Source organism: Hirundo rustica, chromosome 12, assembly GCF_015227805.2.
Source record: "Hirundo rustica isolate bHirRus1 chromosome 12, bHirRus1.pri.v3, whole genome shotgun sequence".
In the NCBI taxonomy this organism is placed as follows: Eukaryota; Metazoa; Chordata; class Aves; order Passeriformes; family Hirundinidae; genus Hirundo; species Hirundo rustica.
This window is the reverse complement of record NC_053461.1, coordinates 12,618,506-12,645,986: the sequence shown is the minus strand read 5'-3', so window position 1 is coordinate 12,645,986 and position 27,481 is coordinate 12,618,506. Positions and strand designations below refer to the sequence as shown.

At 39.9% G+C, this 27,481-nt stretch overlaps 1 protein-coding gene across 5 annotated transcripts in view; it reads left to right on the top strand.

Moving 5' to 3' along the window:
* Positions 1 to 27,481, top strand: part of FHIT (fragile histidine triad diadenosine triphosphatase) — a 605,820-nt gene that overhangs the window by 460,793 nt on the left and 117,546 nt on the right. The window lies entirely within an intron of this gene.

Here is a 27,481-nt window from a genome sequence, read left to right as displayed (position 1 = left end):
AGGGAAGAGAAAGATTTATGATTATATTCTCCACTTGAGTAATAACATAGATAACATCCAAGATGCCTCTCCAGCCATGTTTCACTGCCTCGTAATGCAAATGCAATTGCATGTGTGGTTAGATGATATGCCTCAACATTAGATAAAGGCTATTTTTTACGTTTGGAATCAGAGGAAAGTCAAATATGGCCATGGGTTAGCACTTTGTAAAATCAAATTAGATGTCTCAGAGAACCTGTTTGAGTTGATTAAGATAACTGTAGCAACCAAATGACGGTGGATAGGAACATTTTACTTTTTTTCCAATTTGCTGTATTGACCTTCTTTTTTCTTCTCCCTTTTGCTACCTGCTTTGAATATTTAGTAGAGGGGTAATAGGGAGAGAGAAGAAGAAATTAGAATATCACCAAGCTTGGGATGTGATGAAGGAATATAACACGATTTATTTCTGTACTGTGACAAAACAGCTTTCTTCACTCATGACTTTGAGTGCATTGGGTGGGTTTCACTGGCAGTGTCTGTTGATAGGTGAAATAATAAGTTTAAATACTTTTGAAGTAAATTTTGTTACAGTCACCAATATGATTTACAAAGAAAATATGAGGATTTATTTTAATATCTTGGACAAGTGTTTTTCTCTCTGTAAAGAAAAGGTGTATAGGAATGGTTATATGTGAGAATTATTATTTAAATGAATGAGCAAAGGCAGATGTAAAAATTCCCATTTTGTGAACAGTAACAAATACTTATGTAGGCCTTAAAAAGCCAGGAAGTTCTGTATTTTGTGTTTGTACTGGAAACAAAGAGCATTAATTGTTTATTGCAAAAAGGCAGCCACCCTTCATGCCTCCTTCTCACACTTTTAATAATCACTGAGATGAAAATAACCCATTCTTACAACTATGAACCCCTAGACTTTGCAATAATGAGTATGTATTCATAAATCAGAGGTTATCAGTTTACATTTCTCTACTTTTCTGCATCAATGGGCAACACTGTTAATTATCATTCTCACTTTGGGACGTTTATCATCCAAAAATGCCAACAATTATTTTCTTCAGAGAATTTAGGGCTTTCAAAACTTCAATCAGGAAAGAAATTACAGTGATCAAGATCTTCTTTTAAGTGAACAATAGGGTGGGTACATAAATAGCTAGTTTCATTTAAACTGTTCTGAATCACAAAGTTTGAAAAAACACCTATGTGACCTACAAATAATTTATGAACCTTAAATTCAATGTGTCATATTTCTGGATGTGGATTTATTTGGTTGGGGTTTTTTTCATGTATGAGAATCCACAATAATCCAGTCTCCTCTGAGGGAGCTTTTAATTAAAATTTCTGGAACAGACCAAACATTAGAAAAATATTCTGAAAGTAAAAATAGCAAAACATCACAATAAATATCCTAGGGAGTTTGTGGAGACTGTTTAAGTAGGGTAGGCAAGCGTATCTCAGGAGCTAATTAGGTGTAGCTGATTTTGCTTTGAATGGGGTCACATACCAGATGGTTTCAAGAGTCATTTCCCTCTGTATTTTGTATAATTCTGTATACCTGTGTAAATATAGGCTCCTGTATATGCTGTGGAACAGAAATGCAGGAAGTAGGAGAAGAATATTGACTTTTCAATTGCTTCGTGCAAAATTTTACAACAAAATGGGAAGAACTATCAGCCTGAAGACAAAAACTGAGAAATTTAGTCTGAAAAAGATTAAGGAATTCTCCTTCTTTGTCAGAAAGAAGAAACGGTAATCCATGTACAAGAAAAATCTTGAACCTGATTAGAGTCTCAGATCTTTTTATACAATGGAGATGCTGAAAATGATGTGTGAAATGTATGCAACAGGTTGAAAGGAGATGACTCTTTCCATGTGCATTTGGCTAGGAATCTGTGATAAGATTGTCTGCCAGTGTTACATGTCCCTTTTGGTGGTGTGAAAGCCGCTGGTGTGTGTGCAATTTGTGTTAAAGCCGTTCTAGTTACATAATGGGAAGCTGTTCATGGTCTAACTGTGGTTTCATTATCGCTGTACTCTGTTCCTCCTTTGCGTCTAAGGTAGCAGAGCCTGCAGGTCAGTAATCTGGGGAATCTTATGGACCTTTCAAATTCCCCCTTTCCCGTGTGTTTTCACTGGATGGGTCTTTGGAAGTAATTATACCTAAGTTCACCGATATTTGTAAGTATGGCTGGTATAGATATATACTTGGTAAGAATATATTTGCCCTTTAGCAGCTGAAAATATTCACATGGTAAGGGGTTCTGAGCCATGTTCCAAGTCTCAGGCCGTACAATAATGTAATATATTGCTTCATAATATTTTTCACAGCTTTCCAGCTATTGTACCTATTCCAGCCCTGTCACCTTTTTATGAGAGAAACAAATGTCCTTCTCCAAAGATGGTCACAGGATTGCACAGTGTTTTATTGTGAGAGCCTCTTTAACCACTCACAACAGAGAACTTGAGGATCTCTGGCACCTGAACAGTGTGTCAGCAAGCAAAACAGTCTTTTAGCATTCAAGAGATTTTGAATACTTATTTCTTATTATTTGAGAAAGGAAGGAAATTGTGTTTAGGTCCTCCCTTAAAGACTATTAATCTCTGCAATTTTGAGCTCTCTTTTGATTGGAGAATACAAAACCCATGTGTCCTTGTGCCAGGAATGGAGGCTGAGTTTCGGGCTGGTTCTGTTTGAGAATGCCTTAAAAATCCAGGCAATTTCATGGATCAGGGAAATCAGCTCTGCATCCTAATGCAGGACTCTTATTGCTGTGTCAAGTGAGCGACGTTTCAAGATTTCCCTGGTATGTTTTATAGCCTTCTTTTCATCATCAAGTCAGCAAATGCCCTGGCTGCCTGGGTGGATGTATAGCTTAGTGTAGAATAAGCTCTCAGGTTTACCTTTTGCGTGAGATTCAATCACAAGAAACTCCATGGTTTCTGTACTCTGTAAAGGCTAAACAAATCAAGCTGGCAGGAGCATGAGGCAACTAATTTATCTGTAGAGACAAGATAATATCGCACAGCAAGTGTCCATTGCACAAACACGTATGAACACATCCTCTATTTTGCAGCAGTGTTGAAGTCTCCAGCAGCTCAGCACCTCCTCTGTTATCCACGAGAAAGGGCCTGTTTGCCAGTTACAGGTTACCCTAAATAAATGAGAAAGCAAAGCTGATGGTGGCAGTGTGGGTATGTGTGCAGAAACTTATTTTATATCTTGCACGTTCCACTAGTTATTTTATCCACTGAGAAGATTGTCTCGTGATTATTTTTTTAATGTACTTATTTTTCTTTTCCAGATGTTTTTTAATGCTGTGTTAAATCAATCCACCTGGCTTGCATTCCTCAGAAATCTTAACCTGAGCTGTGGAGCTCAGGGCCCATTTAAGCCCACAGGAGACTTCTCTTTCATCCCCTTTGTCTATTTATGTCTTGACCCGAAGTACTGGACTTGAGGTTCGAGTCTTTCAATTTAATCAGATCGCATTGCAGGCTAATTGCATCGGAAGGATTAAATTCACTGACTGCAATCCTTTTGATGCCTCAGCCTTCTTTCCCTGCACACCAACAGACGTGAGTCCTGGTTTAGTGGAGTACTAGAAACCCTCTTTTTCTCTCTCAGAAAAAGGGCTGGCGTTTGAGAAATTAGTTTTTTCTTACCTTTAAACGAATCTAAAAATTCGGATACAAAAAGACATGGAAGAAACAAGGTTTTGAAAACCAGATTGTACTGAGACACGTGAACGAATCATCTCCTGCGCTTTACCCTTAAGAATGATGATTATCTTGGACGCTTGTGAGACGTCCAAAAATGATTTGAGGAAGTGCAGCAGTGTCTTTGAACTGCTCTGAGAACCACACTAATAGTATTTGGCTGGAGACTATGTAATACTGCTGACAGGTAATTGGTACAGCAAATTCAGTAGTCTCAGGGCTGCTACGTCTGGTTTGAGCTCAAAATTTTCTTTCTATTTGAGTACTATATTTAGTTTGGGGTGATTTGGGGTAGTGAAGTATATTTTCAAAGCCGGGATTATACTGCCCCTTACAGAGAAAGAGAAGCAGCAGGATCGTTCAGATAGTTTCTCCCCCCTCCCTTAAAGCCTTTTGCCAACTCTGTGGTTTCTACTCACCCTAAATAATAATTCCTGCTCTTTTCTTCAGGACATTTTTCAGCATCTGCCTTGTGTTGGTCTAAATCTCCTTTCAGTCCTTTGGCCAGACCTGTGTTTTCTAAGATACAAAAGAAGTCCTAATGAGACTTTACTTTGTCAGGGCCTTACTTCTGTTCATAACATGTAACATTTAGTTTTTGACTGAACAATAAGCTTTCCAGAAAAAACATGTTGCTGTTTTGTTTGCCAGGCTTATAGATTTAAGAGGCGCTGGTAGATCTGTAAAGTCTTTCCTAAAACAAATAAAAATATACCGGACCTAGAATGAAGACACTACTTTTGGCCTCCATAATTTGTACAGATCAGTTCCTGTGCCTTAAACATGGTCATAGTTGACAGAAGTAGGAGGTGTCTGTGTCCAGTATGCACCCATGGAAAGTTATAGAGATTGTTTTGAAGATTGAAGAAGATGAAAGAAAAGTGGGACTGGGGAAACAGCCTAGTGATTGATGGACATAACACCATCCTAGCTGTGAATACCAAAGGCCCCAAGGCACTGATAAATTGAAATGATGACCTGGATAATGAAGTCTGATCTAGAAATACTGGGTTGTGAAGTTCCCTGAAGGGATGAGGACTGAAATTTATGAAAGATTCTCTGTAGCAATGAATTATGTTTGTTCTGGATCTAGATTATTTTGAATTTCCAGTAATGAATGTCATGGAATGCTGTACCTCTGACTTGTAAAGTAGTATGATCTTCTGTCCCTGTACAAACACAGAATAGTCTGTACGGACTATAAATATAAAAAACAAAACCAAACAAACAAAACCCCCAAACAAAACAGGGTTAAAAATAGGCAAGTATAAATGAGGATAGTAAATGAAATTTCCGGGGATTTAAGTTGAAGAATGGTGATGAAAAGGAAGATTTTTTTACTTTTTTATACTAGCAGCTCTACCCTTCTTTCCTGCCATATGGATTTCTTAGATGAATGTTCTCTTAGGTAGTTTAATTCCAAAAATATCGCCAGAGCTAGTCACAGATATTGACACTGTCTAAATTAAACTATAATAAGCAAGTGGGTTCAAATGCTTGTTTAAATTGCCTTGGTGTGCACATATCAAAAGTCCTGCAGCTCCATCCTGGCTGGGCACGTTCCCACTCAGCCCCAGAGCTGCTGCTGGGATTCTCCTCTCCCAAAGTTTTGTGGGTGGGAGCTGGACCACAGCATCCACAGCCAAGCCCTGCGTGGCAGGAGGGGAGGGGGCACCTCCCGGAGTGTCCGTGGGAGTGGATGTGCCTGTCCCAGCCCCAGCAGCCACATCGTGTGTCAGCGAGCCCGGGGAGCTCTGGCTGCTGGTCCGGGTGGAACTGAGCCTTTGGCGACCTGACTAGTTCCCACAGGCAAGGGGTACACGCTGCCAGGGCTCTCCACACTCTGCCCCTCTGCAGCTCCAGGACAGCCTGCTCCTGCTTTAACAAAAGATTTTTAAATATCCTTTTTTTTTTTTTTTTTTTTTTTTTTTTGTAGATATGTTCAGATAGTTACAATTTTCATGACAGAGGATTCTGGAACAATTTAGTCTCTTTTTTTCCTTCAGTAAAAAGAGTTACATTTCAAAATGTAAAAGTATTTCTAGCAAAAAGGTAGAAAATTTTTCCTCTGAAAATGTTAGACTATTTGACAACAAAAACTTTTTCTTTGCGAAAACAAAACCTCCTTTGGAAATGCTGTTTCATTGAATTGACCAAATGTTTTGACCAAAAAAAACCAATATAAGGAGGGATGCTGAGAAATCCATGACATGCTGCTCTTTATTTGCCCCACAATGACTGAGATTAGGATCAAAAATCCTCTGTTTTAATTAGAAAGTATCTTTCACTTCTTTGTTCCCATGTTACAACAATATGTTTTGCATTTAAAGCATTCTCTGTCTCAGAGTATGTACAATCAATCAAATGCCACACTTGAGTACAGGTCCTACAAATACCGTATTGTACTTGAAATGTAAAACCTTTTGAAATCCCATGCATGAGGTCTAAAATCATTAATAGCACCTTCAAGGCTGTCTGATTAATTTTTGTGTGGTTAGTGTATGAATTTCTTTCCAAGCTCCATCTCATCCTTAATACTTCTTCTCTTTGTCAGTCTTGTATCCGATAAAACTCTTCATCTAAAATGATGGGAATGCTTGGGTTTGTTTTGGTGTTTTTTGTTTTGTTTTTTTTTTTAATTTTGTTACAAAACATTGTTTTCAACTAAAATGTAACTCCCCAAGAAATGTGCAAAAGTATTCCTATTTAATTCAGATGTGTAACTTGTTTTTCTGTGTTTTGTAGTAGGTGAAAATTGTTTATTAAGGAAGTGTTGCAAAGCTAGATTTCAGTTAAATAGGTTTCTGACTAACTCTTTCTAAAAATTAATGCTTTAAAATCAAACATGATGCGTCTGTGCTCTGATCTCATGTGGTTTTGCACGTTTGTCTTTGCATTCTTATCTACCAGGTACTGTTTTCTCCCAAGATCCACATAAAATTACTCCCGTTGTGGCCACAGATTGGAAGGGGTGTCAAAAGGTCATGTGCAAAACAGACATCTCTGCTTCATGCCAGTGCTTCCATAAGCAGGCATTAACCTGCACTTAAACCGTTTCGTGGTTGGGTTTATCGGGTGTTCCTGCCCAAGGGCATTTTCAGTTGACTGCTCTGTGCTAGACTTGGGTGCCTCAGCTGTCTGGATGCTGTGACAGGGCAGGATCTCGGTTCTTTGTGCGTGGTGATGACCCAGTTTTGGCCAGACAAAGGCAACCACTGACTAGAGCCTGGCTGCCTTATCAATGCAATAAGAAAGGAAAAGTTGGCTCCATATTTTTTCCCATGAAAGTCTCCCCTTCTTCTGAAAATGAAAGAAGCGTGTACTTAAAGCTGTCCCTGCAGATCCCCAGAGAACCTGCACAGCTTGGAGGAGTTTGCTTCTTAAAAATGCCAGCAAAGAAAAGAGTGTATGTAACATTTTTGCATGTAATGTCAAAGGAATGGAGGCCTTTCCTAGTCCTGTGTTCGTGCATCACATGAAAGAGTCGGTGGTTACACTGCCCTGTAATCTGTGGAAAGCACTTCTGCCATACAGGGATATCTGACCTAGTCCGTTTTATTCTGTTCTGGCAGCACCATGTTAGCCCATGCAGGACTTTCTTTCTTAGAAAGAAAAGTCTCTGCTTAAAGTGATTTAGAAATGAAAAACTAAGGTTAAAATAATAGAATAAAACTTGCTCAGCAAGCTCCAGACAGGATGACAGGGTGAAAAGTAGGTAATATTTTTACTGTTTAAAAAAAAAAGAAAAGGCCAATAATTCAGGATACTGCGGTGTGTTTCACGTTGGACGAGCCAAGAGCTTCCTGCCAAACAACAAAACCCTTCTCTCAAGCCTCATTTCCCCATCTCTCCTGCTTGGGTGCCCTCTGGGTTTCTGCTCACTCCCTAAAGCTACTCTGTCCTTTGAAAGAATTTGAAATAAGCCCATGGCGCTTTATCAAATGACCCCTCCTCAGCTCGTATGTTCACATTTTACATTGACCTTTCCCTCGCATGCAGAGCTGGGGGTAAAACCCTGCACGTGTGCTGTGCAGCTCAGCTGGGGGCTCCCCAAGGCAGCATCGCAGCCAGGGGTGGTTTTGGAGCTCTGGACTCCCCTGTGCTTGGCTGGTTTGCAGTCTCAGTGACAGCTACTGAGAAATTCTTTGTTGCTTGCACTGTGCTGCTTTTCCAGGCAGGTGAGGTGCAGCATTCCCTGCAGGGAGAAACACCCAAACCTTCCCTTTTGCAGAAATCTAAGTGTCTCTGGGTGGATTGTGCACATACCAAATGTTAGGAGTTGTGCCTTTTAAAAGAGAAAGGAATAGTCATGAATCAAAGCCTGATTCTGCTGCAAATGTAGGCAGTTACCTGGTAAAATCAGGTTGAGAGTTTTGGCCTCTTCTCAGCTTTGGATCGCATGAAAGAAATCAACATCTATGGGTACAGTTCAGCACATCTGCCAGGCTTTTTCTGGAGAGAAATTCCCTGTTTGACTGGTGGATAACTTGCCAGTTCAGAATTAGGATTTTTGAAATAAAATATCCTCTCTCTGAATTAGGTGCTGCTGCTCGGGATTTTCTTTCAATACATAACCACTGTTCAGTCCCTTGCTTTTGAAGGAAACAAAAGTTATCATTGAAACTTCTGCATAGCGAGTTCTGTAAAAAAAAAAAAACACCTCTGGGTATTTTTGTAGTGATGCCACAATTAACATAAAGTGGGGAAAATCAAAATTGATCTATCAACATTTACGCTGTCTCCTTAACTGGGATTACAGACAGAAAATCGGAGGAGAAACTTTAATTCCCTGTATTAACACAGTTAACTACTTTGGAGAGAAACTGTTCACTTTGACAGAGGTAAATTCACTTGTAATAATTGGCCAGCTAAGTAAAATTCATCTTGAAACTTGCTTTTTTTTTACCATTAGGTCTCTACATTTTCCATCACTCTGCCTTTTTCTGGAGTCTAAGAGTAAGATGTCTCAGTTCTTCTCACAAGTTCTCCATCCCTTGTTAGATGCAAAAGACTGGTAATTTTATTTTACCAACCAAACTGTTATGGCAAAAGTGATTCAAAGAAGGGCCAAGCTGTTATTGTTGTTTTGTTGAGCAGGTGAAGGGGCTGGGTTTGATAAGAGCTTTGTCCTTCAGAGGCAGTGCAGGGTCACTCTGCTGCCTTCTTACTATGAGATGTTCCTTTGCACCGTGTCTTGCCTGTACCCTGGCCCTTCCTGTCTTCCCTCTCTTGCCCCATGAGCTGGAGGTTTGTGCAGGGTGTGGAGGGGATCCTGGGCAGCGTGTCCAGGTGGGAGAATCCCGACAAGCTGGTCCCTTTTCACCCTGGGTGAAACCCCTGGGGGTGATGTCCCTGAGCACTGATGCCAACAGGCTGGGTCTGTCTGCATGGTGAGTCGTTAAAAACTGATATAATCACGGACAAGGACCCTCTAACTAATTAAAGTTAGAAAGTGATATGTTTATTCACCGGCGGGCAGCACAGGAGTCATCTCCGAAAGGTGTGGCCACCGCCAACAAGGCTCTTTGCTCTCTATTTATTTTCCAAGATCTCACATGCAATACATATGCATAACCCCAGCACCTCCCATCCCCGCTCTGTATTAAAATGAGGCTGTCAGTCCTTCATGTGGGCACAGTTCTTCTCTTGAATTGGGTCAGTGGTCTCAAAGGATGAAGTCAGGAGAGTCTTCATCAGGTCTCTGTGACCCTCTGGAACGATCCAAGGTCCCCTACTTCATGACTGATTGGTATAAAGTCCAGGTGATGGCCATTGTTCTTAGGGGTTTCAATCTGTTCTTATAATGGTTTGCTTACTTCACTTTCTTCTATAAACATACTCAAAATATAACAATTAACTCGAGCTTAGGCATCTAATAATCATTAATCTACCATTTACTAATATAACTTACATCTTGATCAATATAAATTGCTTCTAACCCTTAACTAAAATCTTAACTCTTTAAAATCATGATTCAATGGGCTTGGCTCTGGGCTAAGAGCCCTTCCCAGTGGCATTCAGGGCAAAGAGCAGGGGAAATCTATGCCTGTGGTAGAAGCAGAATATTGGAAAGACATCCTGTGTCTGCTCGATTGCCAGGTCTTTGGAAGGAGAAAAATAGTTTTTCCTTCGGTAATCTCCAACATTATTATCTTGGACAAACCAAGCCATTTTCTTTCCTCTTCCACATATAACTTTTTGTGAGTTACCACTTTCATTGCTGCCATGAAATCTTCATTTCATGTTGTCTGCCTGGCATCACTGATCTGAATTCTCTCTGTGAGTGGCTGAAAGAAAATAAACTAGGCCAGATGAAAAGTGCTCATGTGAATTATTGTCTTGATCTTATTTGTAAAGATGTTAAAATCTCTAATGAATAATTCTTCTATCTGATTTCATGAATGTTGAATTTCTCTGATTTCAATTGTAATTTTTCACATTAGAAGTAAAGACAATGCCCAGAGGTAACACTATATATATATATTTTAATTGATTTGTGAATGCGCTTTATTAATTCTCCATTGAGAGAACAGGTGATAGCACTGTGATATTTCCCCACCTGACCTTCCAGCACCTCAGGTGGAGGGGAGTTATCTTTAGGGAGTGGTCACTCTGCCCAGATTGAGGGGTGGATCAATCCCCACTGCATTTAATGAATCCTTTTTTTCTTGCAAATAAGTCATCTCTGCACTCAACAAAAGCCATTCCTTCAATTGTTCCTTTTGCTGAGGCCACCCTGAGTTAAATACAGAATTATGATCCAGCAGAATATGAATTTATAACCTGTCTTCGATTGTCTGAACCTGATGTGAGTAGCACAACCTTGGTGTCTGGGGCAAGATTTTTCTCTGGTATAAATGGTTCACTTGTAAAAACATGTGAACTAAATCAATGGGGCTTTTTCCATTTCTTTACAAAGATTTTTGATCCTACAATTGTAAGTAATCCTTTGATTTCATATAGTTTATAATGTAACCCAACAGTTATTAGTGATATGTGTAAATCTAATAATTCTGAATGAAAAATAGCATTTTGAGAAAATAACCTATGAAGCATAATTTGATATAACATTTTTAATTTTTCTTTAAATTTCTTTCATTTCACCTGGGGGAGTTCAATTATAATACTATAAAGTAAAAACCAAGAACAAAACCAAAAAACCCAACCAACCAAACAAAAAAACCCCTGAAAATACCAGCATTTCGTAAGTTCTAATAAACTCCCCTCAGTGCATATCCATTTAGTATCTTAACATTAACATTAATGAGAATTATGCATGGATCCTGGGGAGAATAGGCCCTGCTGTTTTATTTCTCTTCCTTGTTTTTAGTACTAAATCTTGTCCTGCAGTCAGTTCTTTAGGGCAGACAGGCATTCCCACTGCTCAGTTGTTTCCCCTGCTCAATACATACAGCTCGGGCACCTCCTTTAGCATAGTGAAGGTAGAAAGTTCATCAATTTGGGGAAAAAAAAAAAAAGCTAACAGAATTTGTGGACACACATAAAAACAAGGGATATTCAAATTAATGAATTAATAGACTGGTATTGATTACCAGTAAGGCCTAATTAAATAATAAATTTTTCCCCACACAATTACTTGTTTCATGTTATTAAATGATCAAATCCATAACTAGTTTGGAAGCTCATACTCCTAGAATTAAAAGAGAGCAAAGTTGTGTTTTGGAGCAACCAAGACAGAGGCTGGGTCTAGTTACATGGATTTATGATTTAATTTTCTATGTAATCTAATCTAATGTAACTATTGAGTTTCTAAAAAAAAAGAACTTTGATTAGATTTTGTTGACAAAAATAAATACAAAATATGGGGTAGTTTATTCATTATCTGTTGCATATTGAGAGAAGTGGCTCATGGGTATTTCTGTATCTTAAAGGGCTTTTTTTCACCATTTCCTCTGCTTTTAGCTGTCCTGCACAGCAGTCACTCCTCCCTCAGAGCCTATCCAGGTGCAGCACTTTCCAAAGATACAAAATCAAGAGGATACAAAACTCATTTCTGTGGGAAACTTAACTCATTTTGTATAACTAGCAGCTTCATCACTTCTCATTTTCGGATATACGTCAGTATTTCATAGCATTAAGTACGTGTAAGTCCAGAGAAACGCTGCATTGGAGAAGGAAAGTAATAAGCAAATAAAGCTCTTCAGTTCGACGTACTTTCACATAATTGGGAGCTTTAAGAGCAGATCATGGGAGCAGGAAATGATTCTTTCAGCTAATTCCCTTCTGCTTTGTGCCCAAGCAGAGCTGTCTGGGGAGAATACTCCTTAGGTGCGATTGCTGTGTGTGACACCGCAGTGCTGGGGTCACCTGGGGCTCGGGGGGTGCCTCCCTGCCTGGCCCAGAATAACAGCACATCTCGGGACACACACCTGCAGCCCATTCCTTGGCTTCACAGCTGCATTTGCTCGGGTTTGCTGGGCTTGCCTGGCAGCAGAGGGGTGGGGAGATGAGATCTTGTTCTGTTGTAGGGCTCTGCACATCCGTACAGCCCCGGTGTGCGTTCAGTCATGCTGTGCTGGGAATGTGCTGTCCCTGGGCTGGCTCCCACAGCTGGGCTCGGGGAAGGGCTGAGAACAGCCCAAAGGTTTGGGCAGAGCACTGCTCCAGCTTGGCTTCATCTGTGTGATGCCCTGGTGTTGGAGTAGGAATCCCCCTGGGCCAAATTCACACAGGCTCAGGAGTGCCCGGAATATGAGGATTGAATTTGAACCTTCAGAAAAACTGAAATACATAAATCCACAGATACATGAAGTAGAAATGCAAGTCTAGTTTTAAATAAATAGAGGATTTTTAAGTGTCTTGAACAAATAAGAGCCTGTGTCAGTAAGTAAGCCTAGTTTAAAGCCCAGTTTAAAGTTCAGTAGTTTTGTCTTTTGCAAGACAGATAAACTCTAGACATAATGAAAATTATGTAACCTTGTTAAAACATTCCTAGCTAGAACAGATAGAGCTATATGCATAGAGTTTGTGTAAGAATTTACAAGTATTAACGTACGTCAATTTTAGCTTAGGATAGGTCCAACACTATTGTAAGAAAATTGGTATTTAAGCCTGATTGGCTAAAAATGGAGTAAAATGCACTGAGGATGCTGGAACACACATGCACACGGACTCACCCAAAACACCGATGCCGCTGTTGTTGCTGTGACTGCTATTGATAAGAGGCTCACAGAGCACAGATTACGAGTGCTGTGGCTGCTGCTTCTGCTCGGGACTTAGAAACTTTATGTTAGAAGGCTTCTGCGTCCTGCTGCGGACTCTGATAACTTTGCCTTCATGAGATTGATTTAGCCATGCAATGAGGGACTTTGCTTTTACAACTACCCAGCTTCTAGTCTTCAGTGAAGACACCCAAACCTCTGGGCGTCACCCTGGAGCCTTTGGCTGGTTGTTGCCCATCCCATGCCTGTGGCCAAGCTGCTGCCCTTGTGCCGCAGGGGCAGGACCCTGGCTCGCCTCGTGGTGATGGTCCTGGAGAGTGGAGGGATGGCTGGATGCCTTAGGGGGATACATGGATTCACTCAAAACCCTTGGGGCTCAGCGTGGGGATTCAGGGCCCTTTGAACCAGTGAACCAGCTGTGTATTGGAAAAGCCGATGTTGTCCTTCTTTGGGAGCTGGAAGGGCTTGCTTAGCTTGTTCAGTACATAAAATGCATGGACCCATTTTTAAAACCCCTTTTCCATGTATTTCCATTTTCTTGTCATTAGCATGTTGAATTTCTATATGAATCTTTGTATTTGTTGAACACCTGGATACATAAGCAAAAAAAGTTGTTCTGTAGTGGTCTGCCTGGGTGACTCTGTAATTAGCAACAGATTGCAATGAATGACATCCTTAATGGTCAGGACTGTGTTTGGCTTGTGTTGGGTTGACTTGACCTCAGGAGGTCTGGACTGGCAAACAGATGTCAGCTCCATTCAGTAGAACATTTTCTGGTCACTCCAGTGAAAACAGGGAATATCTGTGCAGAAGTGAAAGGAAGAATATTTGCAGTTGAGTGAAACATGCAAACAAATTTCAATATGCAGGCAAAGACAGGTTGCAAACCCTATTGAGAAATGATAAATTGCTGTTAGATGTTGTAATTATCCCATGACATTCAGGACTGAAACCTAAATAAATTTTGCTGAAAACTTAAAAAATAATGGAGAAAGGTAATATGATTTAATAAATTAGCCATAGAGTAAGGAAAAAAAAAAAAAAAGCAAACCAGAAAATTAATATTTATCTTCTACCAGTATGTAACAGACTTTGTTAAAAATTGTCAGAAAGTGAAGAAGAGTTTGCTAGACAAATTATAATTTTAATTGCAGACGTAATTGATTATACACAGCATGCTCATTAGGTTAAGGGAGAATATGAGGCAACTCTCAAGGTCATTACAGTAATAGATATTGTAGGCATGTAATTTGCGATAAGCTGGTTCGTGAACATCTAATTGCTCATTCATGGCAGTGTGTCTGGCACTTTTACTCCCCAAACACCTCTTTGTCCAATTTATTTAACACCCCTTAATATTCCAGGGTCAAATTTACTACAGGCGGCATCAAGCAGTGAATTTTCAGCCTCCAAATTATTATACCACCTCACCCTTTTTGTGCCTCAAAGACAGAGCACGCATTACTAAAAGTTAGTGGTCTGGCGCTAAGCAGGGTACATACAAATAGAAATACTCACCCACAGAGACGAGCTAGGATTTCTCATGGAAAACAGCTGTTCCCTGCCCTCCCCAATGGCAGTCAAACATTGCAGTAGGATGCCAAAAGATGTTATTTTTTAGAAAAAGCACAAATTACTAAGGTCTTTATATTGTTCCCTGAAAGAACACATGCTAACAGTGCTTTGTTAACTCTTACGTTATTATTTCGTTTTACTGCTTTGACACAAACTCATCAGTATTAGCTGTCTCCTTGGATGAACATTACTTGGAATGTCACTCCTCAATTCTTACAGGCAGACAAAATAGAAAGAAGCACTTAGAATGTATATCAAATATAAGTGACGACTGTTCCTCACTTTGATACAATGCTTTATGTTCTTAGAGAGAATGAATGACTGTCCTAATTGTTGACATGCAAATAGTTGAATCCAGACAAGAGCACCAGGGTAGGACTGGAAATTGAAACATCCTGAGGTGCAGGTTGACTAATTTTCTACCTCCTCTTTCCAGTCATTCCATCTTAACACAGGGTCAAGCAGTCCCAATGAATTAATCAGTGCCGTCAGTTTATGTAGCATTGCAGAGCGGTGACTGATGTAAGTAAAAGAGCCAAACTCCCCTTAGACTAAGAAGTAAGAATGCAACTTTTGATTCAAATATCTTTGGCTGTATATCTTTGGCTGTATTACAGGAATCAAAGATTTGTAGTTTTGGTTAGGATTTGGTTTTTAATAAATAAACAACATGGCTCTCAGAGCAACATAACTTTCCTTTATAATTAATACCTTATTTGCAAGATATTATCTTCACTTGACATGACATAATCAATGATTATCTATTGTTTAATGCTGAAGAGTGCAACAGATAATGCTACAGATATTTATTCATGCACCAAATGAATTCCAGTATGATTTCATAGTCATTCTTTGTTAACGTTAATTTTTAGACTCAGAGGTTTGAAGTACCTCAGGAAAACAATTCCATCTAGAAGCATTGTTTTCCATTTACTGGCTCTACTCTTGATGCTGTGGTTTTGGTCTTTAAAGAATTGTCCATAATGATATACATTTGCTAAACCTCTCCTTTGCAATATAGAAATTACTGTGTTGACTGACTGACTGTCTGATTGATAGTGCAAAAATAATCCCCATGTTCACCAATATATATCAATCCCTATAACTACCTTGTAGATTGACCTGCCCAAAAAAATTGTTATGCAAACACACTGCCATCTGTTGTGTAGTTATTCTTCAGTAATGGGACATAAACTTGGGGATATGTCAAAGTAATTTAGTAACTCCACAAATGTAAAATGAGACTTGGTAAATATAGTGTGTTACACTGAGTTTATAAACCCTTGTCATATGCGACCACATAACAGGGATACCCAACGTCCGCAAGTCTGGCTTGTTTTGTTTCCTCCATCAAATGCTGATGCCAGATCTAGTTGTAAGGAACATGATGTGAATTATAATAATTAATTTTAAAATAAAGATTTAAAGAATTCTGTGGTTGATTCAGAGCCCACTAAAAATTCTGGGAAGATCCAAGCAATTTATAAGACTGTCAGTGAATTTTAAGCATCTTCATTTAATGAGTTCAGAGTGTACATTCACATTTATACTGGTGGTTGAGCTACCTGTTCAAGAAAGTATATGTAGATTTATCACTCACTTTAGCACAGAAGCCAAAAGTACCCAAATAAAACAGATATATGCTAGAAGTAGGTGCTGGTCTTTAATTGGAGAATTACAGTAAACTCAACAGATTAATGAAAAAAATTATTTGTTGGAATCTGAATCTGTAAGTGCAGTTCTCAAAATGGTGTTTAGACATCCTCATAATTAATGAAGAAATGCAGCATTTTCCGGTATCCCATCCCTTTGCTAATTTCCATTTTTTTAATTAAGAAAAGATAAATTGTATCCAATTATCGAAAATTATGTTGGTCATTATCTTGAATGATACTGCAATTAAACTCGGTTTTCCCAAAGAAAGAAGAGGTTACCTTGTCACAGCGCAGGTGTTGGGGTCACTGCTTGGCTGTCACCCCCGCCCTGGGGCCGAGGCCGCTGTAGGGTCAGGACCTGCCTCAGACCAAGGAGCTGGGTTTGACTGGGACTGTGCTGAGGGACTTCTAAGTGCCCTCAAGAACTGGTGCCCAAATCCCACTGGGCACAGTCCAAGTGTTTGCTGTCTCACAGCAGCTTTTGTTTCAACAACCAGCAGGGGATAAATCCCCTTTTTCCTGAGCAGAGATTCCCCTCTCCCAGGAGAACAAACTGAGGTGTCACTGCAGGGCGGCCGTGGGGTGATCTCTTCTCCTGCACCAGCTGCTCCCCAAAGTGCTGTGGGATCCAGAGCCAGGCTCCTTGCCTGGGCACCGAGGCACGGCTTTTATCCCAAAGGACTGGTAATTTCCCTGTAAATGGGAGGTGACAGGGTGGTGAGAGCTCTGCTGGACTCCCTGCTGCTGCTGGGAGTCCTTTGGCATCTCTCCCTCCTTTGGCCAGCGACCCGCCAGGCAATGGGCAGCAGGGTGGGAAGGGCCTGGGCTTGAAAGAGCAGGAGAAACCCTGCAGTGATCTGTGAGAGCAGAATGAGAACATCCCTGAGGAGCAAAACTGAGAGGAAGGAACAGGGAGGGACAGTGACCCCAAAACACAAGTTGAGCAGGATTCTCCTGCATTTACCAGGTCTCTAACTTGACCCCAAATAATCTTTTTCCTTTTAAAACAATCAAACAAAACCAACCAGGCATAAGACCAGGAGAGAATTTTATTGAAAGAACTAAGGAGGGCTATAGGGACAAGGTTATTTAACTGCTTATGATACTCAAAATTCTGTACCTGAGCAAATGTAAAGCAACTAAATTTATTGTTTTCTAGCCAATTTTAATAAACTATTTTTACCCTCTACCTTATGTTAAACTGCTTTACAGTGTTCATATTAGTTTCACCTTAGATTTCACTTTGATTATTACAGGCTTGTCTGCAATCATTGATAATTACAGCTTCCCATCCTTTTCCAGAAGTATAGAATGTGAAGTGCTTTGCACTTTAAGCTTTTTTCTATTTATTGTTCACATCCTGTTGGATGTACTAATAAGCATTAACATGCAAATAATTATCACCAATATTTGATATTCATAGAGAACAAATGCTAATACAGTTAATACATCAAATATGAAAGAGGCTTTTAATTCAAAAAAGAAAAAATACTAAAAATATTAGCTTTTTATATAAAAAAGCATTTGCAAAGATTATAAATTCTAGTGAGCTTGCAGAATACTTGAGCTTTGAGTTTGCAGTATCTCTTATTAATGTTTAGCCTCAAGAAAGAGTTTATAATAAAAGGACTTACACAGACAACAGATAAATAGAAATGATACAGCCAAGAGGGTTGAAGAGCCCTGGGTATGTTTGTTGTCATTCTTCCATGCTGATTTCCATCAGAGCTGCTGAATATGCTAAGAGTTATGCAGGAGATGAAGTGAAATGCAATATGCATTGATAACGGCTAAGGTTGGAATGCCAGGAAATTATTTTCTTTTGATTCTCCTCTAAGTTTCTTTTCCTTGTTATAACTTCCTGTGGGATGGAACAGGTTAGCCGTGTTCTTGCAAAGTCAGCTGGTTGGTCTAAACTCGCAGATCTCAGTGGAATGGTAATTGGGAGGAATCTAATGTGCCGTAAAACAGAGGTCAGTGTCGGTAATCTGGTGTCCCCTGCTGGTTTTAAAAACTGCGAGTATCTCCTGCAGATGGGAGGGAAATGTCTGTGTAGGCACTGCGTGCCTCGTGTGGCTTTGCTGCTTCTGTGCACTGATATCCAGGTCCCTCCGGTGTGACTGGGGCTTTAGTGAGCAAGAGGGATAAAAGCAAATCATCTTTGTTTTAATGGGAAGGCTGAGCTGAACAGTCTGCTTCAAGGTGGTAAAACAAAGCAAAAAAAAAAAAAAAAAAAAGAAAAGAAAGACTCTACCATTTGTTGCAGACAATTTAGTTTACACTGGAAGGCAGTACCTGAAGTTTGCGGCTGGGAAGGGAGGATGCTCAGGCGCAGTGGAGAAGGACACAGGGCTGGAATTAGGTGGGAAAGGCTGGCGGGATCTTGTCTGCAGGTTGGGTTGGAAGTGGCGAGAGCTCAGCAGGGAACACAGGAGAGGAAGCTGAGATATCTGGGTAAGGTGCACCACCATTTTAAGCCAAATCCTTGTAGGTTTGGGATCAGACCCCTTGGAAATTCTGTGTGAATCTGTTGAGTTGTATAAATGTCCCTAAATAACATCTGCTGAAAGTGATCCCCAAATGAAAAAGGAAAATGCACCAAAAGTATGAGCAATATCAGCACTTTGTTTTCACAGTGTTTGCAATAAATGCTTTTGGTGTTCTGAGGCTGAACTAGGAGGGTTCTTTTTCTAAATAGATTTTTTTTATAGCCCAGTCAATAAATGCTAGTAACCATAATCTCTTTCCCTAAGTGTCATTATGTTTTATGAATTTTTAATAGAAATTAATCACAGAAATATTTCAGTCTTAATTAATTAATTACACCAGTAATTTACAGCCAATGCAGTGTGATGTCTATTAGAAAAAAATATTTAATAAGCTTTTAGTCCTGTTGTCGTTCTGCCTTGTCAATGAATTACTTAGGTTTCATTTGTTAAATGAGTCGAGTCAATAAAGTTCTTTAGCTGTTTTTCAGAGAGTGAACATTGTTTCCAGATAATGTATATCTAATTCTCTTTGTACTTCAGTCTATCTGTATTGGCTAGTGTGGGTTACTATTAATTAGCCCTTCAAAGCAGATTAGGCAGGAAAGATCATAACATAGTCATACGTAAAGGTTCACAGTGACAAAATTCTTTAATTAGGAAGTGTGGGTTAGTGGTGAGCAGTGTCCTCAAATGGATTGCCATCTGTTAAATTAAACCTGATTTCCTTCATTTGCTTATGTAATGTTTCTAAAGAAAGTGGCTCTTTTTATTTATGGAAATTATATATTCCCTTTCATTATTTTCTCTTAATTGATTCTGCATTCTGTAATTAGTAAGCAATGAAAACACAGTGCAGAAGAAGAGCCGCAATAATGGGCAATATGACCCTGTAGTAATTGCCACATGAACTGTAGAACATGATTCTTCTTTAAGATGTTCCTTTTGAAGTGTTTGGATTAAATGAATGTAAATTTAAATTCCTATTTCCACGGGAATAAGCTGCATCAGTTTGTGTCCTTTTTTATTAGGTTACAGCAAACTCTGGAGTGGGTCTAGATACGCAGCCTTTTCTCTTTTAGCTTTTTTTAGGCTAAAAGACAAAGATTCTTGCTTTCACATTCTTTCACAACTTACTGATTTAGTTTGTAAATGACTGAATTACTGGATCACTTAAATAAACATAGTATGTTGGGGGCCAATATAAACAAGAAAATTCACGTAAGAGAAATTGATTTTTGGGAAAATTTCCCTGATACTCAAGGGCATCTTAAAAATCTTGGAATTTTATTGACTGCTTTGGAGTCCATAGTTTTGTGGGTTTGCTCCTTTGCACAGCAATTTTCATGAAAGAACGTGTATCGAGAAAAACAAAACCTCCTTGAGCTGAAACTCTCTTTTCCTTCTTTCTCTGATTTCTTTTGAAGAAGGAGCTATTTGGCCCTGCAGTAATGGCTGTGGAGGGAAGTCAATTAGCACTCAGCATCTGATAGACTGCACTGATAGCTGTGCAGACACACCCTTTATCACCAGGGAAGGAAAACCCTGCTGCTGTTGTCAGTGGCTGCAGTAATGAACTCAGAAGTTTGTACCTAATGTTGGGCAGCTTCTGTTTGAAGCATGACATCTGTGATGGCACAAGTTACAAATTATAGTTAAGTCAAGTATTACATCTCCGAGCTCTGCAGCTATCGATTGCCACGTGGGGATATAAAGAACTCTTCTTTCCTCCCCTGGATAATATAGATAATTAGATGTGCTGTTAAGAGATATTCAGCTTCTGCTGCAGCATCTGGCAATTGCCAGTCCCACAGCAAGAGATTGGCCCTGATGGATTGCTTGGGTGGGTGGTGGCACTTGGTGTGAAGGGTGTCACAGGGTGGTGCCTTTCCGGGGGCTGGTGCTGGATGCCTTTTAGAAAGGAGCAAGGAAAGGGACTGAACTTCATTGAAACTTACCTTGTGTTAGAAAATCCCCAAAGTCTCTTCCACTGCATATATTCTAGGGTTTCATGTGGGCTTCCCTTCATTTGTGCAGCACAGATATGGTAATTTGTGCATTATGTATTGAGAAATGGATCAATTAAAAGCATAGAAACAGAATTAATCAGATGTTCACTTTATTTATGAACATATGTTCCATATTATATTTCCACTGGGATATCTAATCAAACTAAGTCAGAAAAAGAGCAGTTCCTAACATGCTCCTTATATGTTCTTCCATCTCTGTTTTCAGTTAGAAACAAAGTTGTTTCTGGTTTCTTTGAATTTCTTTTTAATGTGGTACTTGATGTAGCAGTAAGAAGCAAGAAGTACTATAGAAGTCTCTGCAAAGCTCAAAAACATTTCCTTCAGCAACAAGTTTAAAAGTAACAGAATGAAAAGACTCAGGGAGTTTAATTTAAAAACTCAATATACAATCTCTGAAGATACCCCCAAGAGAATAAAGGAGTCACTGAGGAGAACAAGTGCTAGATTGCACCATAAAAATATTCTACTTTTAAGTTATCTCACCACAAGAGGGTCTTTAAATTGGAGCGGAGAAGTTGAGCCTGTGTCAAATTATGGACAAGGCATTAATGGCAGCTTTTTGGTTTGGTTTTTGGTTTTCGTCCTCTTGTGTGTTAAGATCTGATGGGGGGGGAGATGCAGAGACCTGATAAAGAACAGAGAAAACACATAGAAAGACCAAAAAAAGGCTTTTATGCTTTTACTAGAAAGAATGCATAAATATATATAAATATTTAGGTAACATCTTCTCTAGCACTTATTTTCTCAATTCCAAACAAACTTTGCCATTGAACCAAGACAGGTGAACCACAGAGAGAAAAATATATTGTAATTTTCTTCTAACAGTTCCAAACTGTTCCTGAAAATGCAACAAAACAACTCAGCAATTTTCATGTCAGATGGATGAAAAAAATTGCATATTAAGCTTTCTTTGTTAATTAAAAATTGAATACCAAGGTTTAGGTTTACAAATGTCTCTGAAAAGGGTGGTGTCTTGGGACAAGGTGCTGCTAATGCACTCAGTATCGGCCTTGGATGTTGTTTAGTTTCAATGTTAACAAGGGGATGTTATACAGGAGTGAAAAAAAGGTACACCAGGAGCAGATGAAAGAGTATTCCAGTGCATATCACAGGAAGAAGTCCTGCAGGGATAGGGGTCCAAACGAGATGGCTTAAGAATTTTGTTCTAGGCCTAATGCTTATCTTCCTATTTGAAGTCTATTGCATTTATGTCAATTTAATGATGCTTAGGTTTAGCACCCCAAGCAAGAGGTACGCAGAGAGCGCTCGCACATACTCACAGCAAAATTCAATTAGGCTGCTGTCTACAGTCCACAGCCCAACACACCCTGAAAGGCAAAGTCTCTGCTGAATTTGCATGTGCTCATCTCTGTAAAAATGATTTAGCTGAGGCGTGGTGTGGGTTACAGTGTTTAACTGATGCTCCTCATCTTTCCCCTGTAGGCCCAAAAGTGTTCAAGGTGAGAGAAGTCAGAGCTGCCTCTTTGCTATCTCAGATAAAAAGGGGAAGCTGTTGGATCAGAAGGAGAAGTCTTATCATGACACGCTGCTTGTTCTGTGTCTTGTATCTCTTGCAAATCACATAATGGCTTGGTTAACAGGACTGGATTTGCCTGGCAAGGTTTTGGTGGCAGGGTGGGAGTGCTATGGGAATGGCTTCAGATAAGCTTCCAGAAACTTCCTCTGTTTCTGATGGAGCCAATGGCAGTGGTAGGGTCTTTGAGAGACCCACTCATTACTCTATTCTGATGTGATTGGCAATGAATTAAATTTATTTCTCCAAGTCGGGTCTGTTTTGCTTCTGACAATAATCGGTGATTGATTTTCCTCCATTCTTATCTTTACCTACAAGCCTTTCAATGTATTTTCTCTACCCTTCCAAGCTGTGGAAAGGTAATGATAAGTGACTTTGGTGGGCACCTCCCATCCAGCCAGGCTCACCCCACCACACTTTAAGGCATTCAGGTTTTTCATGCAACTACACAGTTCCATCTGCTGAGCTGGCTACTCTGCAGTCTCCTCTGAAGTGTAGTAGTGAGAGAGCTTGACAGGAGAGCATCAGGTTTGACGCCACCAAATTTAGTGACAAATGCTAAAATAACATCTGGTAAATAACAGGCAGTACCAGACCAGTGCTGCCATTTTTTTTCCTACACAGCAGCTGAGTGTAAAGAGATGAGTGGTTTTGCTTACGTTGCAGATGCTCCCAGGTGACAGCTCTGTTACCACCCAGCAAAGTCTGACACAGAACTGGCTGCAGCACATTGCCTGTTCCCACCCTCCTCAACTGCTAGAGAGCAGTGGATTACTGTATTTTTAGACCAAATGTGGATAAAAGCCACACTGTCATTTTAGAGGGTAAAATCTGGGGTTAAATTCTGCTGTTCAGTGAATGTGGTATTTTTCACTAAATTATACTCTAAAACAAGAATGAGGAATGAACATCTCTCATATGTAAAGGAAGTAATGCAGAGTTACCCTCTAAGCACAGAATAAGTATATTACATAATATAAATTCAGTGGATGAAGATGGATAACATTTCATCTTCTGCCCATCAGAAGCCTCTACATGCCTTGCTCATGTAATTTTGTCTGTTTGAAAATATTGGCAGAAATTAATTCTTTACTAAAAAGCATAAGTAGATCCATTTCCTTTACTTAAAAAGGAAAACAAAATTATTGCCAGGCATCGCCTCTGTCATAGCAGAAGTCTTATAATGATGCTTGCAATTATACAAATGTTGTCTTTATCTTAAAATATTTGACAGGGGAAGAGAATGCAATAGGGAAGTGATAGAGATGTCTCACACGAGAAAAAACTTTAATGTTTGGTGACATCAAGATGAGGCAGTGAACTCGTGCAGGGATGAAAAGAGGGAAGCAGGATGTTACAAATAGCAAGGAAAGGGAGGATATTTACAGGATCTTGGGGGTAGGTGTAAGTGGAGGTTAAATTTGCTGTGATCTCAGCCAATGCCCTGAGCCAGCAAGGCAGTGGCTGTGGGCTGGGGCAGGAGTGTGTGCTCCTCTGTCCTCTGGGAGAGTGGGGACAGGGTCTGCATGGGGGGATTACCCAGGAAAGGGAAGGAGCCAAGGTTCCAACAGAGCCGTGCAGGAGGAATGACAAGGAAAATGAAAGATTTTCTGAAGATATACTTAGAGAAAATCGAAAACTAGAAAGTGACCCAAGAGAAGACTGACTTTTACTGGCAAGAGAAGGGCAGGATTTAAAGGAGAGTTCATTAAGAAAAGACAGCTGGAAATACAACAGCCAAGAACTCCTCACATTATCATATTTATGTTACAATAAACTATGTTTATGGCCAGAAGGGCTTATTAGAAATACTGTTGCTGTGTAGGTTTGCTGAGATCTGGTTTTTGCAGATAGCTGAACAGGAATCTGTCCCTGAATGTTGCATTTCTCTCCTAGTGTCTCAAAGGCTTTTTGTAGAGGAACTGTCATGATGCATGTCAGAAAACTAAACACACCAGAATGTTTTTAGTTTTACAGGAGAAAATACGCTTTTTGTTTTTGCCAAACATAAACCCAGGAACTATAAGCCTGTTAGCAAAAGAAGGAGGTAAAAAAGAGCATGAATTATTTAAAAATAAAATTGTAGCAGAAAACTTATTTGACAACAGAGATAACTTCATTTGCTAACATGCAGAAATAATCCAGCCTTTCACTCTGCTTCCTCTGGATATTGCCTTTATTTATTTATTTTTAACATTTCCCCTTTGCTATAATATGATGTCAGAACTTTGCAGGCATTTTTATTTTTATATTAACAATACTGAAATGCAAAATTCGAGCAGAATAATTTATATTCTGTATGTTGTCCAACAAAAGATATTCCTTGATATTCTTACAGGATATTATATAATTCCAAGGCAAATGTGAGACGAAAGGTTTGTCTAAATAGTGAATTTATTGTTTCATCTTGCCAGTAAAAGGATCAGCCCTGATAATATCTCTGGTCCTAAGTGCTTGTTTGTTCTCAGAGGACTTCACGTCAACTGATTTTTAATAATAATCAATTACTTTTTCAGTAAGATCAGCTTTTGCTGATCCTGCAGTTAGTTCACACTCTCAAACAGATACCCACGGTCCCAATAGGTTATCAAAGTGTGCCAAGGTAAAGTGGTTTTTGACCTCAATATCAGCATCTCTCTGTAAGGACTTGGTGTGTTACACTATTTTTTTACTTTATGGATTTTTAAGTTAATGTCATCTACTTAATGCCCATTTTAATCACTTATTTCACATGTGCTTTATCCACCTATCTGGTTTCTGGTGATTTGCTGACTTCACCAAAGCTTTTATAATTTCTGTTCTAAGGTAATTAAAGGAAATTAAGATGCTAAAAATTTTCTATTGTTTTCTTTGTTCAGCAAAAAAATTTGCCATACTATGCTTGTCTTTCCCGTGTTGTGAAGCTGCTGGGTCAGTGCTGTGGGGATGAGGCAAAGTCTCCACTGTGAGGTCCTGTCACCTGATTTATCTGCTTTCAGAGAGCTGCTCTCTCTGATGTAGGTGTTATTTTGGGTTAGCAGTGTCCAGCAGAGATTTAGGTGCTGAGTGTGTGCCAGGGAGCTTCAGGGCAGAATTACTGCATTTGTTTTGCCCTCCAGTCAGTCCCAGCCCAAAGAGCCTGGCATCCAGCAAGCACTGCACTCAGCTGCATCCATGGGAAGCAGGAAGGTGTAAGTGATGCTCAAGTGAACATTATGTTCAGTGATGTAGTTGTGCTATAAACCTTTTCATCTGTCCTGTGTTTTAATTACGCTGCAGAGCTCCCTGGTGAGGCAGGTAAAATGATATATTAAAATTATTCCATCTGTCAGAAAACAGAGCCACATATTTGGAAAAATAAACTGCTATCATTTAAAAGCAACACATGAAAAGGTCATAAGAAAAATCTGATGGCTGCTTAAAAGGTGGGAGAGTGGGATGTAAATTAGGAGAGGCATTTCTCCTTCACTTGTAGTCTGCCCAGGATGTTGGTGCCAACCTGTGTGTTTATATAGAACAGAGGCCCGGGATCTAATCTGGGAAAACCAGGAGACAGCACTTCAGCCTCGTAGCTGTGGTGAGGGCTTCCTTTGTCTCTGCCTTTTTTACCTGCAACTATTCAGTTTCACATCATTCACCTAGTTGATATTTTTTTGTGTATAGAAATCTCTGGGTGGAGAGTTGGTTCTGCTTCTGTAGAAAGCTGGATGTGACAGATGTTTCACCTCCAGTCACACTGCGATCCAAGGCCCTTTCCCACTCATTTCCATTTTGGGGGATTTTGTCTCTTGTAGCTTATCAGTGCCATATGTAAGCTCTGGGGACGTGTAGAAACCTTTCACCTTTCCTACAATCCTTTTTTGGGTGAATTAACATTGTTCTGCATGAGCAGATGAGCCTAATGAGCCTGAGTGTTCCAGGAGGGGTGAAGGTGATCGAGCTGTTCTCCATGCTCTGTTCTTTAATCACTACAGACTTCCTCATTCAATCCCCATAAGCAGTAATTGCTCCTTATGTCACTGAGTCAGGCATGAATAAATGTAGTTTTGGCACTGTTCGGGCAAACTTGCAGCACTAACAGTAACTCTGTGGGGAATCCCAGGAGGGATCCCTCATGGTTATTGTGTGACCTGCAGGACAGCTGGAGGAATTGAACATCTCTCAGGGTGAACTTGTGCTGCTGAAACACAGCTCTGCCAGCACAAGCTCCATGTAGTTCCGGAATCGTGAACTTCTCTGCAAGGTTCCAGTGCAAAAGCCTTTGAGGCCTGTAGGGTTGTGTGAGTGCCAGGGAGGGGCACTCAGTCTGTGAAAGGGTGATGAAATCAAAGCTCTGTACTCTACTCTGGGTGCCGGCAGGGCAGTGCAGCACTCCCCTGGACCAGGGCTCTTCTCCTGGACTTCACAGTGGCTTGCTGCTTGTCCTCAGTAAGTCAGTGGTTTGTGGTGTGACTGTGGGCAAGCCATTCCACCTCATTATTTCCTCTCCCACCTTTGACTGTCTTGTCTGTTTAGGCTGAAAATAAAATGTGTCTTCAGGACAGTAACTTGTCTCTTAGGCTGTATTTGTTCAGCAAGTACAAATAAGATCAAGGCCCCATGGCTGGGGTTTCTGTGTGCTCCCACAGCATGAATAATAAATAATAGCAGAGGTAAACTGATTGTATTAGTACCATTTATGTGCAGAGGTATTATTGAATGAGACAACAAAGGAATACAGTGGGAGCATTCCTAAGTTGCAGTGGAAAATGATGATTTTAAAATAATGGGGGGGGTTGGGACTTACAGAATAGATATCTGCTTGCGACTGATGCAAAGATGGCACTGTACTTGTGTGGCAAGAGCAGTGCTTTTAATCTATGTATGGAAATTCTGTTGTTACTATTTCAGGAATGGAAAAAAAAAAATTAAAAATGCCGCTCTTCTTGAGATAAACACAAAAAGACTCCTCACCATCAAGGAGAGTTTGACAGGAGCTGAGATTTAAACCTTTGAGTATTGTGAGTGTTATCTGCTTCCACAGAAAGGCTGCCTCATTTCCCTCTGGGACTTCTGATCCCAGCCACATACTAAAACTATGCAAGGCTGGATGCTAATGTTTCTATCTATAGGCTTTGAAGTGATTGAACTCCCATTAGAACTTAGATTTTAATAAGCACTTTGATCTGAGGCTCTGCTACAGGACCAGTTACAAATGTGTCTTGAATCTGTAAGCCTCAAATTGTGCAGGACTACTACGTGTCACCTATTTCAGGAACAGTGCAAATGGTGGTATTTGTAAATCAAAGTAGAATCTGAGGGGGAATGTATGGAAAGTTACTAG